This window comes from Poromitra crassiceps (assembly GCF_964638095.1).
Source record: "Poromitra crassiceps genome assembly, chromosome: 6".
Classification (NCBI taxonomy): domain Eukaryota; kingdom Metazoa; phylum Chordata; class Actinopteri; order Beryciformes; family Melamphaidae; genus Poromitra; species Poromitra crassiceps.
In genome coordinates, this window is record NC_139627.1 from 29,768,960 (window position 1) to 29,784,245 (window position 15,286).

The window sequence follows — 15,286 nt, forward strand, 5'->3', positions numbered from 1 at the left end:
TGTCACACTCTGGAAACAGAGATAATTGCCTTTATGTGCTGAAAGGTTTTGGATGAGTGTATTACAGGCTTCATTAACAGCACTTGGCACTTGAACACCAGGTGTCACAACTAAGCGGCTTGAAGATGTGCAAAGCTCGTTTAGGAATCAACAATCTAAAGCTGCGTTCACACCGACCTATTAAAGTTTTTCGCTGGCATCGAGTTTACATATAAAGTCAATGCAAACGAGCGATTGAGCGTATATTCGCCTGGGAGAAAAATCGCTGGGCGTCCGAGCGATAGAGACAGAGCGATAGGGAGAAAATTCGCTCGTCGCCCGAGATGAAATATCCCAACTCGAGCGAAATTATGCTGGCATCAGTCGCTCGCTGTTCAACGCTGATTGGCTGCCGTGTGAGAGTGAGTCAAGGATCACACTGGCTTGGACAAACCGCTGGTTTATTGTGTGGCAACAAACCGCATTGACAGCTCATTGACAGCCTGACAGCTGACATGAAGTGAAGTCTGTACTACCGGTATAGAGCTCGCATTAGGAGCACGCTGATAGGCTTAGCTTGTAAACAACTACGGTGGCTCGTAGTGGACAAATATCATGACATTGCGTAACGTTATAGCCCCCAGATGTCCGTTTGTCCGTCAATTATTGTGCCTGTTGATGAGCGATTTAAACAGAGCGACAGAGCGATTCCAAAGGGTTCAATCGAGCGCCAGAGAGAAAAATAAATATCTCGGTGTGAACCACAGCTTAAGCATTTTTGTTCCTGATTCATTAACTCATTGAGTGCCAGCCACTTTTGGAGAACGGACGCTCCCATGCCCCACCTCCCTCTCCCCCCCCTCAGCTGCAAACTCCTCCCCACACTAACACACAGCCTACACGCACCCAGTCTATTTTCGGAGCGCTCCGTTTTTTTGCGCCGGGTGGCTCCCAGCGCGACACGGAAATGCCAAACCGGACTGCAGGGAAAGGTTTGGCCCTTCGGCGTCGGGTGCTGCCTTTCTGGCGGCTAATCGTGTGAAGAAACTATGCAGACAGACAGACAGAGGCAGAGGGGCTCAGTTGTGTGCGCGGATTGACTGCTGTTCGCAGCCAACATCAGCTGCAGTCAGAGCCATCTATAATCTATATGGCTCTGGCTGCAGCATGAGCGGTTTCTCTTTGATCACGGGGGTTTTTCCTGCTGTTTTCCGGACTTTCCTCTAATCTGGAGAGCACTGTCGCCACCTAATGGATCTGTAAAATAGGTTATAGACCTCCAATAGCTACAATATTTGTACAGGAGATGTATCGGGCATTGATCCACGTCCCACCGTCAAAAAACGCAATTGACGACAATCGTCGTCATTGGCACTCTACGTTACTAAAGCAATTGACGACGATTGTCGTCATTGGCACTCAATGAGTTAACATTAAATAGCTTACTGGTTGTGGTCTTTAATTGATCAAGATTGACATTTGCCAATGTGTTTGGTTGCCCATGTAGTGCTGCGGCTCTAGTGAGCAGGAATGCAGAGTCTGTGCAAAAATCACTGAGTGTATTATTCGATAGGATTTGCAGATGCTGTGGTTTTGGTAGCAGACTTAGCACACAGGTGTGAAAACGACTGTCAGCCTCAACCACGTAATACAAACTCCTTGCTATTATGGGGGCATGTCTGGGGTAAAACCAAGGTGATCCCCTTCCATTTTCAGCAAAACAGTGTTGCTTTATGGTGTAAAAGAGATATTTCACTTTTTCATGTTTTAACATGCACATCTCCATAGGAGTATCAAAGCAGGCAACCTTCAAACTCTAATTACAGGAGTAACGTAGGAGCCATGACACAGAAAGACATGTTACTTTGCCTTTCTCTATGCTCATGATGACTTTGTGCTGTTGAGAGATTCTCTAAAGCAGCCAATATTGATGGTTGAGTGTTCTCAATCTCCAATATAGATGTAGCCTACTAGAGCTGAACAATTAATACAAATACATCTCAGCTTGAAGGTTTGCTATTTCCAAATAGCAGAGGCTGCAATTAATTGCTTAAAGCCCCCCTCCAGTCGTTCTATGAGGCCTGCAATACAGTCACATGTCACCTCTCTGCTATGCTATTTGCATAATGGCGCTGCCACCATTTTGGCCTGAAAAAAGTCTCCTTGCACAATGGGACATGTTACGACCCGGCCTAGGGGTCACCAGGCGCAACATGAAATCATGGACCCCCTCCTTCCCAGCTCCCAAACAATCAGCCAACACAGTGTTAAAGCCCAAAGAAAGGTGATTTATTGTCACACTTTGGGAAAAATACGTCAGGGAGGGCACGCAGGCCAAAACAATAAACATAAGAAATAAAATACTAAATCAATAACCTTACCTTTCCAAAAATAAACCAAAGACATGAATCTTACCTGCCTATCATAAGAAAAACAGGAGAAAAGATGTCAAACAAAAGTGGCCACCCACCCCTACACTCCCAGGGCTTTTTCAATCAAAAGTATCTAAAGTCCATTATAACAATAAGTGAGCACCAAGCTCAGATCTACAGGGAAGCAAGTTAACCCATCATTAAACAGAGCTGATGTTGGCCGGTTGGAAGCTGGCAAGAAGGAAGACGATGGCAGCCGGTTCTCAGCAAGCTTATATAGTCCAGGTGTCGAGTCCACAGCCAATCACCAGCCAGCATACACCTAGGCCCCAACCAATCAAAAGCAGCCCACAAGCAATCAGCATTCAGCCAAGCTGGAACACATCAGTCTCATCATCAGTCATCTACCAATCATACAGGAGGAGAGACAATACAAATGTACAGGAGGAAAGACAATACAGATGATATATGACCCCAGGGTCATAACAGACACCAGCATAGAACCATGGCAGCCAATCAGAGGTAGTCTCCTTCAGGCCAAAATGGCGGATTTGCTGTGCACTGTTGGAATGGAACAACCTTCAGTTCTTATCAATGTAAGTTCTTTGTTTTTTGGTTTAGCCACAAGGGATAGCCACATTAACGTTACCTTGCTGAGATCTCAACAACCGGGCAACAGATTTCAAAATAGGCACCACTGAAATCAGCATGATTCATAATTGTTACCGAGCTCGGGTTTGAGTCACGTCAGTGGCATTTTAAGCCTGATGCTTAGTACAGCAACAGGCAGAGGGGTACGTAATGTAGCTAACAGCTATCTAGCTAGTTAACATGCTAGCTCATCCTCATTCAGAATTGATATAGTGAGTGACTATAGTCCACTTAGTCATACGTAATTGTCCCAATTTAGCAAGAAATTCCATTTTCTGAACTTGAGCACAAGTTCGTAAAAATGGTAGGGGTGTCACGATACACTCAGTTAACGATACGATACGATATTTTAACAATATTTTTTTGTGATCGATTTGTAAGTTGAGGGGGCATCCTCCACGCTAATTTGAGTAATTTCACCATTTTCATCCTCCGTGTCTGTAACATCCCTCGTCTGTTCAAACAAAGCAATGAAAAGGAGAGCGAGCATGCAACCAGATGCAGATCAGTGCCACCATGTTCAGCTTCTTTTTCTCACGATATGAGATTTCATCTCAACGATACATATTGTCACGTTTTGATATTGCGATATATTGTGACATCCCTAAAAAATGGCGAAGTGTGGCTAATCAACATTATAAGGACATGACTCAGAAAAATATTAAAGCACAGATCCTGAATCACAATTGCAATATTCTGTCAAATAATCCCAATTAGTGTTTTGTAGGTGGCATGTCTTTCAGCCCTATAGCCTACTCACAAAAATATTCTATGACTAATAACTAATATATATAATATAATAACTGTATAGACCACAACCACAAGATCATTTTAGCATAACTCCTGTTAGAGTAACCTGCAGCATGCACACACTGTACAGTCAGTGTGTCCTTACTCTGTCACACAGAGGACAGTCAATGTGTATCCCAGCGTTGCTCTGGGGAGCACAATGTTCACAGTTACCACTGATATGTGATAAGTGTTAGGCCAACCTGACCACCTCATCTATTGCATCACTTTGGTCAGTCCCGCTCTGGCCCTCCACGAGGTGACTCACCACAGCTGACAGATGACCTTCGTGACCAGTCTTGCTCTCTGAGGACAGAAAGCAAGCAAAGCTCCCACCAGTAACCGCTCCCAGCCCCGTGCCAGCTTCTTCTCATCCCTTCCTCTGCCTCAGACGCTATATTTAGCTCACAGCCAGCCACATACTGTACCTCTGCGCCTAGATGGGATGCTAATAGATGAAGTGATTTACAAAGCTGCTGCATGCCGCATTGGGTTTGCAAATATTATTCATTTACTCTCCTTTTGGATTAAGACCTACCTGCATGGACCTTTTCTGGGCCATTCAGCAGAAAAAAAAAGTCAGTTTCATCAATACCAATGCTGAGAACTGTGGCCCAGCTACAGCTTGGATCATACATTACTGTAAATATGAAGAGCTTGAGTGTGGACCTGATATAAGGCATGCTCATCTTGTGACAACCCTAGACTTGGAGTATAGATGCCTGCAGCAGTGGAATAGCACACAGTGTTTCCCCTACATGCATTCAGCAGCGGCAGCCCCCCCGCTGCTGTAATATCCCGCTGCTGAATTACACTGTAAAAAATATACTCTAGGAATATTATACGATTACTATAGGAATATTATAGGATACTGTAGATCCCTATTGCCAAATACAATTGTATTGACTGTTTCTCCTACTAGACAGGACAGGACTAGGCAGGTCGCGCTTAGCAAGTAAAATTAAAAAAAATTGCTAAATAATTTCTTGCATCTGTGCTCACCATCTTAGGGGAAACACAACACATGTACATTATGTATATGTGAGTAACATAGAAAATTGTTCATGAAATTAGGCTTAGGGGGTGGCCACACGGATCGGTTCCGTGGAGCACTGATGAAGCATACGTATCCAGTAAATTTGCATACGTTTTGATGGACAGAAAAGTTCAAGAGGGCTGAACTTTTTCTGGATGGACGTATCGGATGGACGGTTGGTCGGATAGTCACCGTTTAGCCAATCAGAGTTGAGGAGGCGTAAGCGGAAATGGCTGAACGGGTTGTCTGCATCAATATAACATAATGTTATTTTACCATTATAAATATCAACAACTAGCCAACAGATATCAAAGCTGGTGGGCTTCATGGAAACAGCATGACTCGAACTGGCCGACCATTACATCAATCTGGTCATTCAGTGGCATTTTATTGCCACATAAGTAATGTAATGTAAAGTAACAGCTAGCTAACCAGCTTTCTTCTTCTCTCGATTTATAGGTGGGTGACACCTTCAAGGTGTTTACTGCCACCTAGTGTACATACAAGTAGGTTACTTGTACATGCAACGGACAATACTGTACATCTATCTGTTTTTTAATTCTGTCCATTTTCTGACGGATCAGTGTGGCCACGGCCTTATTCTCTTGGAGACTGTTGTTAGTGTGTGGGTGTCTGCTATTAAAATCTGTATTACTATGTATTTATTTAAATTTATAACACAATTACGCCATTGTGTGTGCTTGCATAACCTTGTTGGATAAGGATCTACCGGATTATGACACTGGTATAGAAACAATTTTGACTTAATTTAACATGTTGCACCGTAGCCTAAAAGCAGTGAAATGAATAAATAAGATAAAATGTTTGTTGTAGCGAGTCTTAAGCTAGATTTTTGACAGGGAAAGACATACATGCATAGTAGCAGATGCCACATGAGACGTGGAAAAAGATGGAAATTGAGGCTTACTTTGAGGAAGGTGACTGTTGTAAGAGAAATCCTCATGGCAGCTCAGAGAGGAGAACAGCACCTTGGCTGACTGTCTTGAATACAGATGATGGACATGCACGCGCACACGCACGCACACACACACACACACACACACACACACACACACACACACACACACACACACCCACACAGGAAGTTCGAAGATGCAATAGATGGAGTGTGTCTGTTTCCAACCAGGTTGCCCATATGCCCAAGCAGATACCATATGGTCTGCAACACTCACCCCGCTACCCTCTTTTGATGGGAAGAACAGCGTTGCGTCAGTGTGGAGATGCTCTGTTTGAATCCAAGTTGTACTGTTTCACTTAGACTCATTTTTATTTAGTCATTTCTTTTTTAGATTGGAGCCTGTGGCTTAATGTGAAGAAATGCACTTTTGTTTTTTGATCGGAGTTGTGTAATGCAGTGTTACCTTTACAACCAAAGATTCCACTTGGCTATTATGACGCTGGTAGACGATTCTTCATCACTCACCTCATTTAACTCCCCTCACACATACCTCATACAGACATGATGTCATCATCAAATGCTGCTAATACCGCCAGCACTGTTTGCAGTGCTTATGATGCCTGGACGTCTATCTGTTGCCCATTTCTCTGCTTATGATGCCTGGACATCTATCTTTTGCCCATTTCTCTGCTTATGATGCCTGGACATCTATCTTTTGCCCATTTCTCTACTTATGATGCCTGGACATCTATCTTTTGCCCATTTCTCTGCTTATGATGCCTGGACATCTATCTTTTGTCCATTTCTCTGCTTATGATGCCTGGACATCTATATTTTGCCCATTTCTCTGCTTATGATGCCTGGACATCTATATTTTGCCCATTTCTCTACTTATGATGCCTGGACATCTATCTTTTGCCCATTTCTCTGCTTATGATGCCTGGACATCTATCTTTTGTCCATTTCTCTGCTTATGATGCCTGGACATCTATCTTTTGCCCATTTCTCTGCTTATGATGCCTGGACATCTATCTTTTGCCCATTTCTCTGCTTATGATGCCTGGACATCTATCTTTTGCCCATTTCTCTGCTTATGATGCCTGGACATCTATCTTTTGCCCATTTCTCTGCTTATGATGCCTGGACTGGACATCTATCTTTTGCCCATTTCTCTGCTTATGATGCCTGGACATCTATCTTTTGCCCATTTCTCTGCTTATGATGCCTGGACTGGACATCTATCTTTTGCCCATTTCTCTGCTTATGATGCCTGGACATCTATCTTTTGCCCATTTCTCTGCTTATGATGCCTGGACATCTATCTTTTGCCCATTTCTCTGCTTATGATGCCTGGACTGGACATCTATCTTTTGCCCATTTCTCTGCTTATGATGCCTGGACTGGACATCTATCTTTTGCCCATGTCTCTGCGTGTCACTACAGGAGAACAGCTGGCTGGGTTGGGGAACAGGGAGAGTAAATTGATTTTGATTAATTTGCCTGCCACTCAAATTCAGCCAGTCAGTGCTGACCCTTGCCAATGAAAATGCGACCTCCATTTTTGTTTTCAAGATACCCCAGTTTCTCCTTGTGCCTCTTAATGGGATCACACCCGCTAATGTGATTGGACAATGGGGGACCATTTACTCCCTTTGCCCACGTCTCCTTGGGCCTCCTGGCTGGTCACTAGCCCTCTGTGTGGTCATGGAAGCTGCAGGGTTGTGGTCTTGCTTGGTGGGTGCTGGTTGGAGTCACACAGCCAGGGGCAGGGTCACAGTGGTTCCCTCTGTGAGCTCCTCCAGACCCTGTTTATTTTCAGTGCTACTTCAGGCTGATTCTCCTCTGTGACAAAATCATATATGCGGTGCGTCTGGTCAAGCAGTGTTTTGCCTGTGCAGTTAAAAGCAGTGTTGACTGACCAGAGGTTTTATACTGAGTCACACGTCACTATTGCCTTCACACACCTAAAAATAAAACAATAATAATAATTAATGCACAAATATCTTGCACCATCTGTTGAAATTGCATGCTTTGCAAATGTGTTTCTAAAATCACATTTACTTTTAGGATAGAGCCCTGCAGGGGGCTCAAATCTAGGCCCTAGCCTGCGCCGGGCCCTACATGTTCGAGCCCGAGCCCGATGTGAGCCCTACGGCTTGTCAGAATTTCGAGCCCGAGCCGGGCCCCGACCCTACCCCTCCTCCCCCTGAACTTATGTGTTTGATCAATTTCAGATAGCCTAAGGCTATCAAATCAACACTAGAAAAAAAGTGCATTACTGACACATTGTGGTGTTTTAATTTAAAACACTTAAAACACCACAATGTGTCAGTTCAAACATTAAAAAACAAAACAAAAGAAAAAACAGGCAGGCCTGGGCCCGGGCCCTAGCTAGTGGGCCCTAGCTAGTGATGTGAAATCCAGCCCTAGCCCGGTCCCTAGGGTTGGGCTGGGCCCCCTCGGGCTCAGGCCAGAATGCAGGGCTCTATTTTAGGATATTAGCATGGTGATTCCATATGCATCTGTGTAGAATACTGGTAACTGTATGTACATTTAATGCCTTACACTTTGAAAATCCAGCTGTAAATACTAAATTTCTACCTTTCCCCCTGCAGGCATGGTGTGTGGCAGCTTGCTTTAGGACTGCAAACGATTGGCAAATAAAGCCACCTCTCCCTTGACTGCGCAGTGGAACGGTGAGTTGAGAACAATGACATTTTTGACATTTAGCTGGCGCTCTCATCCAGAGTGACATACAATGAGGGCAACAGTCGAATTCCTAGATCATCGACATCTCAAACAAGCCAGTCATAAGGAGAGCAGTGTTCCTGTGATGCAAGAATGATCATGACAGAGGCAAGTGCCAGGAGAAGAGGTACAAAAGGAAATAGCTGAGCAGAGAAGTACAGGGGACCTACATTATCTATATGTTGTTTTTTTAGGTGAGCAGACAGTAAAGGAAAACTAGAACAGGGTTTATGACTCTGCGGATGGAGGGGGGCGTAGTAGGGTACTACATGCACCAGAACTGACAGGTCAACACACAAAAAACCCCATGAGACATTTTGACAACTGAATTGTTGGGATTAGAGCCTGACCGGTACTGGATTTTACAAAATACTTAATATATACATATACGTACATAAATAAACTTTTTTTGCAATGATCCCTCAAATATCAAACAGTTGTGACAAAGATGTGAAATGGAAGCAGGATATGTTACAGTTTAACAATAAACTTGAAACTGTAAACTTCACTGGAAATTTAAAAAGTATAAATAACTATAAATAAACACAAATAGAATACTGTATTGGTCGGGCTCTAGTTGAAAACCAGGTCAGCTTCATCACTGCCTGTGTCTGTAGAAACAGACCTGTCTCGTTGACCGTGGAACACAACTTTAAAATGTTATCTCACTTTATCTGCCTACTTTATAATGCTGACAATGACAAACAGTGATTATGTTTCACACACCATCAATTTTCATTTGATCATCTACTTCTACTGCAGATGTAGCCTAGTGGTTTAGTTTTTGATAAGATTTTACTAGATGGATTTGCCATGCAACATTGACTAGGTTTATACAATATTTAATATATTAAATGAGCCTTTCACTCAGTCACAGTTTAGCATGCAAGTCTTAACTAAGTCTAAATTGTGCTATCTGTTGGATGAAAATATAGCTATGCAAGTTGCTCTCAGGTTAAATGCACTCTCCCACCAGTTGGACTGATCATAACCACTGTTAATCTTCTCTGCACACTTTCAATGAAAGTGAAAATGAAAGGTTTTCATTGCTGACCAAAGCTTTTCTGTGGTTGCCCTGATTATCAGTATGAAAGATGTGTGATTTTTTTTTAAGGAGAACTCCACCAAAAAACAATGCTGATTTGTTTTGAACATGACCTCACACATATCCGAAAATTGTTAACAGTTTTGCAGGCATTCATTTAGTTTGACAGTCATTGAGAGTTGATTTGAGTTAAGATATGGACCAGTGATGTCATTCAATCAGCATTGTTTTTCGGTGTTCTCCTTTAAGATTCAGGCACTGTGGGGTATTGGGTTTGTTGGATTGCAGGTGTCCATCATTTTCCCTGAGAAGTTTGCTTTATTTGATGTGCCACCACCGTGGTGCATGGCATGCACCACATCATGTTGTTATGGTTGTGCGTGCGTGTGCGTGTGTTTGGGTGTGTCTTGTCAACACAATAAGTGACAGAAACCTCATACCTACGCCACAGGTGGTTCCGCCTATAGAGCAGATGATCTCATCAGATTTTAGAGCACCTTGCTGCCTGCAACATGCAAAAATTTGCATATTAATGAGAAGAAGAAAATACACATTTTCCTGAAACTTTTGTTAATGCTCCTAAATGCTTGAAGGTAGAGTTCTACTACTCAGGTGTTTTGTGTAGACATTAGACAAGTGTGTTTACATCGAAAAGCTTGTTAGAATGTTGTTTGAATTACATGATTAGCATACTGGTTATGTTTGTTTAATATATCATGGTGATTATGGCGGGAGATTAGTCAAGCTCAAGTGCCTGGCAGCAGTTCTGGGAAGCATGTACATTTTCTGATGTTGGGTAAATGACTGAAGAATGTTGATAAGCTAATTTTGTGGATCATTGGCACATTTAACCCTCTGGTGCAGTAAGCATATGTGGCAATGTTGTGCTTTTCTTCTGTTAGATAAGTATAAACAATAGATAAGTGTAGTCACTTCTCAAAAATGCATCATCTGGTTAGATTTACAAGACTGTAAACGAATGACATGCAACATATTTCGACTCCAAACCCTTTACTGTTTCGAAGCATGTTGCTAAAACAGAGGGCTTTTCTGTTTCCATAACAGGCAGAAAAACACTACCGATTATTATTAGATTATTTGCCAAGACACTCACAGCCGACGGCTATTTAACTTGCACTAAGCTCAGCATACATGACCCTTTTTAGCAAACCACTATGATTAACAACTGGTTTGAAGTGCAGTGCTTTTTTGGGTAAAAGCTGAAGTATTATAATTTTTTTTTTACCTCACAGCGCTTGGTTCCCTGAGCACTAAACACATGCTAAGCCTTCAGTGCAGCCTTGCATGCAACTGTGTCCTTTGTAAAAGCCAGCATACTAAAGCGAGGTTTCCGGTAGAGGCGGAGTACACGGTTGCGCGCTTGTCAGCAGGACAAGGTTCCATTCTTCTTCCACTGAATCCAACCATCCCAACAATGAAAGCCATTAATATCTTACAGGCCAGACCAAATCACTATCATACCTCAGATGGAGTCTGCTTACCACGATACAGGCTCTGGAAAGCATAGAGCTGCTCAGTGACAATGAAGTGACCGCCAAATGAGGGCTAACATTACTACCAATCGTTTCAGTAATGAAGAAATGTCAATGTGCACGCCAGCCATAGATCATAAGCGGCGGTGTGCCTTACACAGGCACCTGACCATATCCTGCGTCAACCCTAGGCTTCAGCTTTACATGGAAGTGGAAAACTTTCAAGTTCAGCTAATTTTAGTATCGCTCAAATAGCCGCGGATCCTAGACTTTTCATCTATCCCCTTTCTCTCCCTTTCCCTGTCTCTTTCTCTTACCTCTCCAGCCCCTTTGAAACACAAAACCCTGGCTCTGTGGAGTAGGGATGATTCATGACAGGGGAACAAATGATCACTCAGCAATAGCCCAATTACCATTTTAGGAGTTTTTGGTTTGTGTCTGTTTTTGTGTGCGCATACTGTATGCAGGGTCCAAAATTAGCACCAGTCACCAGGCAGCCAAATGCTGGTCAAATATGCAAGTCGCTGGTAGATTAGCTTCACCTCCCCAGCAAAAAACAAAACAAAAACAAAACCCAATGGTCATTTTAACATTTACTAGCCATTTGGCAGGTGGGCAGAAAAGTTAATTTTGGGCCCTGCACATATGTCCCTGTGTCTAGCATCTTTGTGTCGAGAATGAGATGAACCATTCACCCAAGAAAGTAATGTAAGATTGTATTAAGATGAAAGATCACATTCTTCTTCTTCTTTGATTTTGTTTCGCATAGAGCATTTGTTCTAACCTTGGAGAGGCGGGCAGGCCCAGAGACAGTTGGTGTTATTGACAAGAGGAGGGATTTACCACCCTCCTTGTCCTCCTCTTAAATAGCCTCCATTTTCCGCTGGGTGCTGGGAGGAAGGAGCTGTCGCGCAGAGCAGCGGCGCTGCCTTGAGACGAGTCTGATCACTCAGGCTGCGGAGTGAGGGCTGAGTGAGGGCTGAGCGCCCAGTGGCGTGCAGGTGACTGCACCAAGCTGTCTGTCCCAGGACGTTATCTGTTTATCGTTCCCCGGGGTAAATGAGGTGTGTGTGTGTGGGGGGGGGGACACACAACATAAAACAATGTTGGCAGCTCTGCCTCTCTCTCTCTCTCCCCCACCCTCTCTTTCTAGGTAGGTTTTCATCCACCTGTGTTTATGCACATTTTCGAGTTGCACAGTAAAAACCTGGAAACGTTGCAAAAAAGGGGAGGGGGGTGTTACTGAAATATCGCAAAAAACATTTTACGCTTGGGGGGCGGCGGGTTTGATAAGTTGGTGTATCAATAAAATGTAAATGCGATTTAGTGCAGTGGAAACGGATTAAGCAAATCTTCTGCTGTCTGGTTAACCAAACCCTCAGGTAACTAAACTTCATTCAAAAACCAGGCATTTCATGTTGCCTTGCTTACTGTCAAAAGTTAACATCCCGACCATAAAGCATGGCAATAGCTTGTTACGAAACAGTACTAGGATGCACGCTACATGTCAGCATACACTAAATACATTTGTACGGTAATACGCAGCACAAATAAAGCACAATTTGAATTAAGGTTTAGACCGCTGTCACGCTGTATTAACTGAAGACTGCAGGATTAACATGCGACTCACTTCTAGAATTGACATTTGATTCACTTAGAGTAAATGCTGGTGCTGAATTGAAGAGTGGTGCCTGGTAAGCCATTTCATGCTGTAACTTTGTGGGTAATCAAGAAACATGAAGCAGCTTGGATGGATGCTGCATGTAAGACAACGGGCACGTATCTTCCACATGTCTGTCTGCACGTAACTGCCACACGTCTGTCTGCACGTAACTGCCACACGTCTGTCTGCACGTAACTGCCACACGTCTGTCTGCACGTAACTGCCACACGTCTGTCTGCACGTAACTGCCACACGTTTGTCTGCACGTAACTGCCACACGTCTGTCTGCACGTAACTGCCACACGTCTGTCTGCACGTAACTGCCACACGTTTGTCTGCACGTAACTGCCACACGTCTATCTGCACGTAACTGCCACACGTCTGTCTGCACGTAACTGCCACACGTCTGTCTGCACGTAACTGCCACACGTTTGTCTGCACGTAACTGCCACACGTCTGTCTGCACGTAACTGCCACACATCTGTCTGCACGTATCTTCCACACGTCTGTCTGCACGTAACTGCCACACGTCTGTCTGCACGTAACTGCCACACGTCTGTCTGCACGTAACTGCCACACGTCTGTCTGCACGTAACTGCCACACGTCTATCTGCACGTAACTGCCACACGTCTGTCTGCACGTAACTGCCACACGTCTGTCTGCACGTAACTGCCACACGTCTGTCTCCACGTAACTGCCACACGTTTGTCTGCACGCAACTGCCACACGTCTGTCTGCAAGGCACTAACATTTGCATCATAGTAGTAGATGGAAACGCACATAATTTCACATTTTCTTTTGCAGATTTTCTTAAAATTCTGCTTAAATTTGCGATACATTTGGATGGAAACCCAACTATTGTCTCTCTCTCTCTCTCTCTCTCTCTCACCCTCCCTCCACTCCTGTAGTGAGCAAAAGTAAATCACTCCCGCAGTGAACCAGATACCCTGATACACACACACACATGCTCTCGCACACACACACACACACACACACACACACACACACACACACACACACACACACACACACACACACACACACACTAGCATTGTCAAACTGCAGAAAAATAACTTTGCATACAGACATACAGGACTGAGCCTCCTGATAAAATCCATTAGCTGTTAGGTTTGCAAAGGGGCAGAAGACTGTGTTTACCCTGTCATATACACATATTTATATATATATATTTATATATATATACTAGGGCTGTCAATCGATTAAAATATTTAATCGCGATTAATCACATGATTTCCATAGTTAACTCACGATTAATTGCAAATTAATCGCATTTTTTTAATCTGTTCTAAATCTACCTTAAACCGAGGTAGGCTACTTTAAACCTGAGAGCTTTGTGCAAATATGCACTGTTGTATTAATATGGGTAGCTATCATTCGTATGGGTAAGTATTTGGCCATTGGTAATATTGTTATTATTGCTACTAGTTACTGGGAATACACATCTCTCAGGCTGCACTGTGTGAAGTTAATTGGTGCTATCCTCTACATCTCTCCAGCCACAGACAGGAGAGGCTGCGTGCATGCTCTCTCCCCCCTCTCTCTTTCTCTCTCGGTATCTCTCTCTCTCGCGTTCCCGTTCTCCGTCGGTCCCTCTCTCACTGCCTGTCTGTCTGTCTCGCTCGCTTTCTCTGCCTCTCTCTCTCCCTCTCTGTCCCCTCCCCCCCCCCCCCCCCCCCCCCGTTCTCCGTCGGTCTGTCTCTCACTCTCTCTGCCATGGTGAGACGAGACAGACGGGGAGAGCTGACGCGCTCCCTCTCTCTCTCACCCAAAATGCTTTCTCAATTTGAAGCTGAACTTGCCAATATACCCATTTTATTCCTCCTTTTCTGCACTAGGCTTTCTATCTATAGGTTTCTGCTTGCTATCAACGTTACTGCTTCCTGATTTCCAAAACTACGGCGCGGACCAAGGCTCAAACATCACAGAACGTGCATGCGTTAATCGCGCGTTAAAAAAATTAGTGGCGTTAATAGGAACGATAGTTAACTCGCGATTAACGCGTTAACGCTGACAGCCCTATACACAAATTTGAATATTCCTGTAATTTTGCAACCCTATGCCCACATCTGTGTGTGTGTGTGTGTGTGTGTGTGTGTGTGTGTGTGTGTGTGTGTGTGTGTGTGTGTGTGTGTGTGTGTGAGAGATGTTTTTGTGACCGAAACGTCAACACTTTTTGAATAAATCGATGCAGAGGTGAAGTGTGTGCAGGAATCATCTTTTTTTCTTTTGGAAATTGATCTTCTGGGGATTAGACTCCTTGCACCACAAGACAAGGAGACAAACAAGTGGTGTGCGTGTGTAGTGTTGGCTTCTACTCATCTAACACAGCCCTAGCATCCTGCTCTCCTGCGTCTGTCTCTCTCACACCTCCACTACTGTAATTAGCATTAGTGCAGTGTCGGCAGGACGGCTCAGCACTCACCCGGGCCAGTGTTCCACACTGCTGCTGTGGAGTGGTGAGACTGCCGTTTGGTTTGACACACTCAGCCTTCTTTTGCACTTGCAATTAAAAAGTGTAAAGAGTCCCTATTCAAGTCAATAATGACTGAGTGATAAAGCTAGCTTCAGT

The 15,286-nt window shown here is 43.9% G+C and overlaps 1 protein-coding gene across 1 annotated transcript in view; it reads left to right on the forward strand.

Moving 5' to 3' along the window:
* Nucleotides 1-15,286, forward strand: part of adarb1b (adenosine deaminase RNA specific B1b) — a 240,448-nt gene that overhangs the window by 77,520 nt on the left and 147,642 nt on the right. Inside the window, exon 3 of the mRNA XM_083638553.1 lies at nt 8,362-8,442. The gene's annotated coding sequence lies outside the window, so the exon portion shown is untranslated. The remainder of the gene's footprint in view (nt 1-8,361; nt 8,443-15,286) is intronic.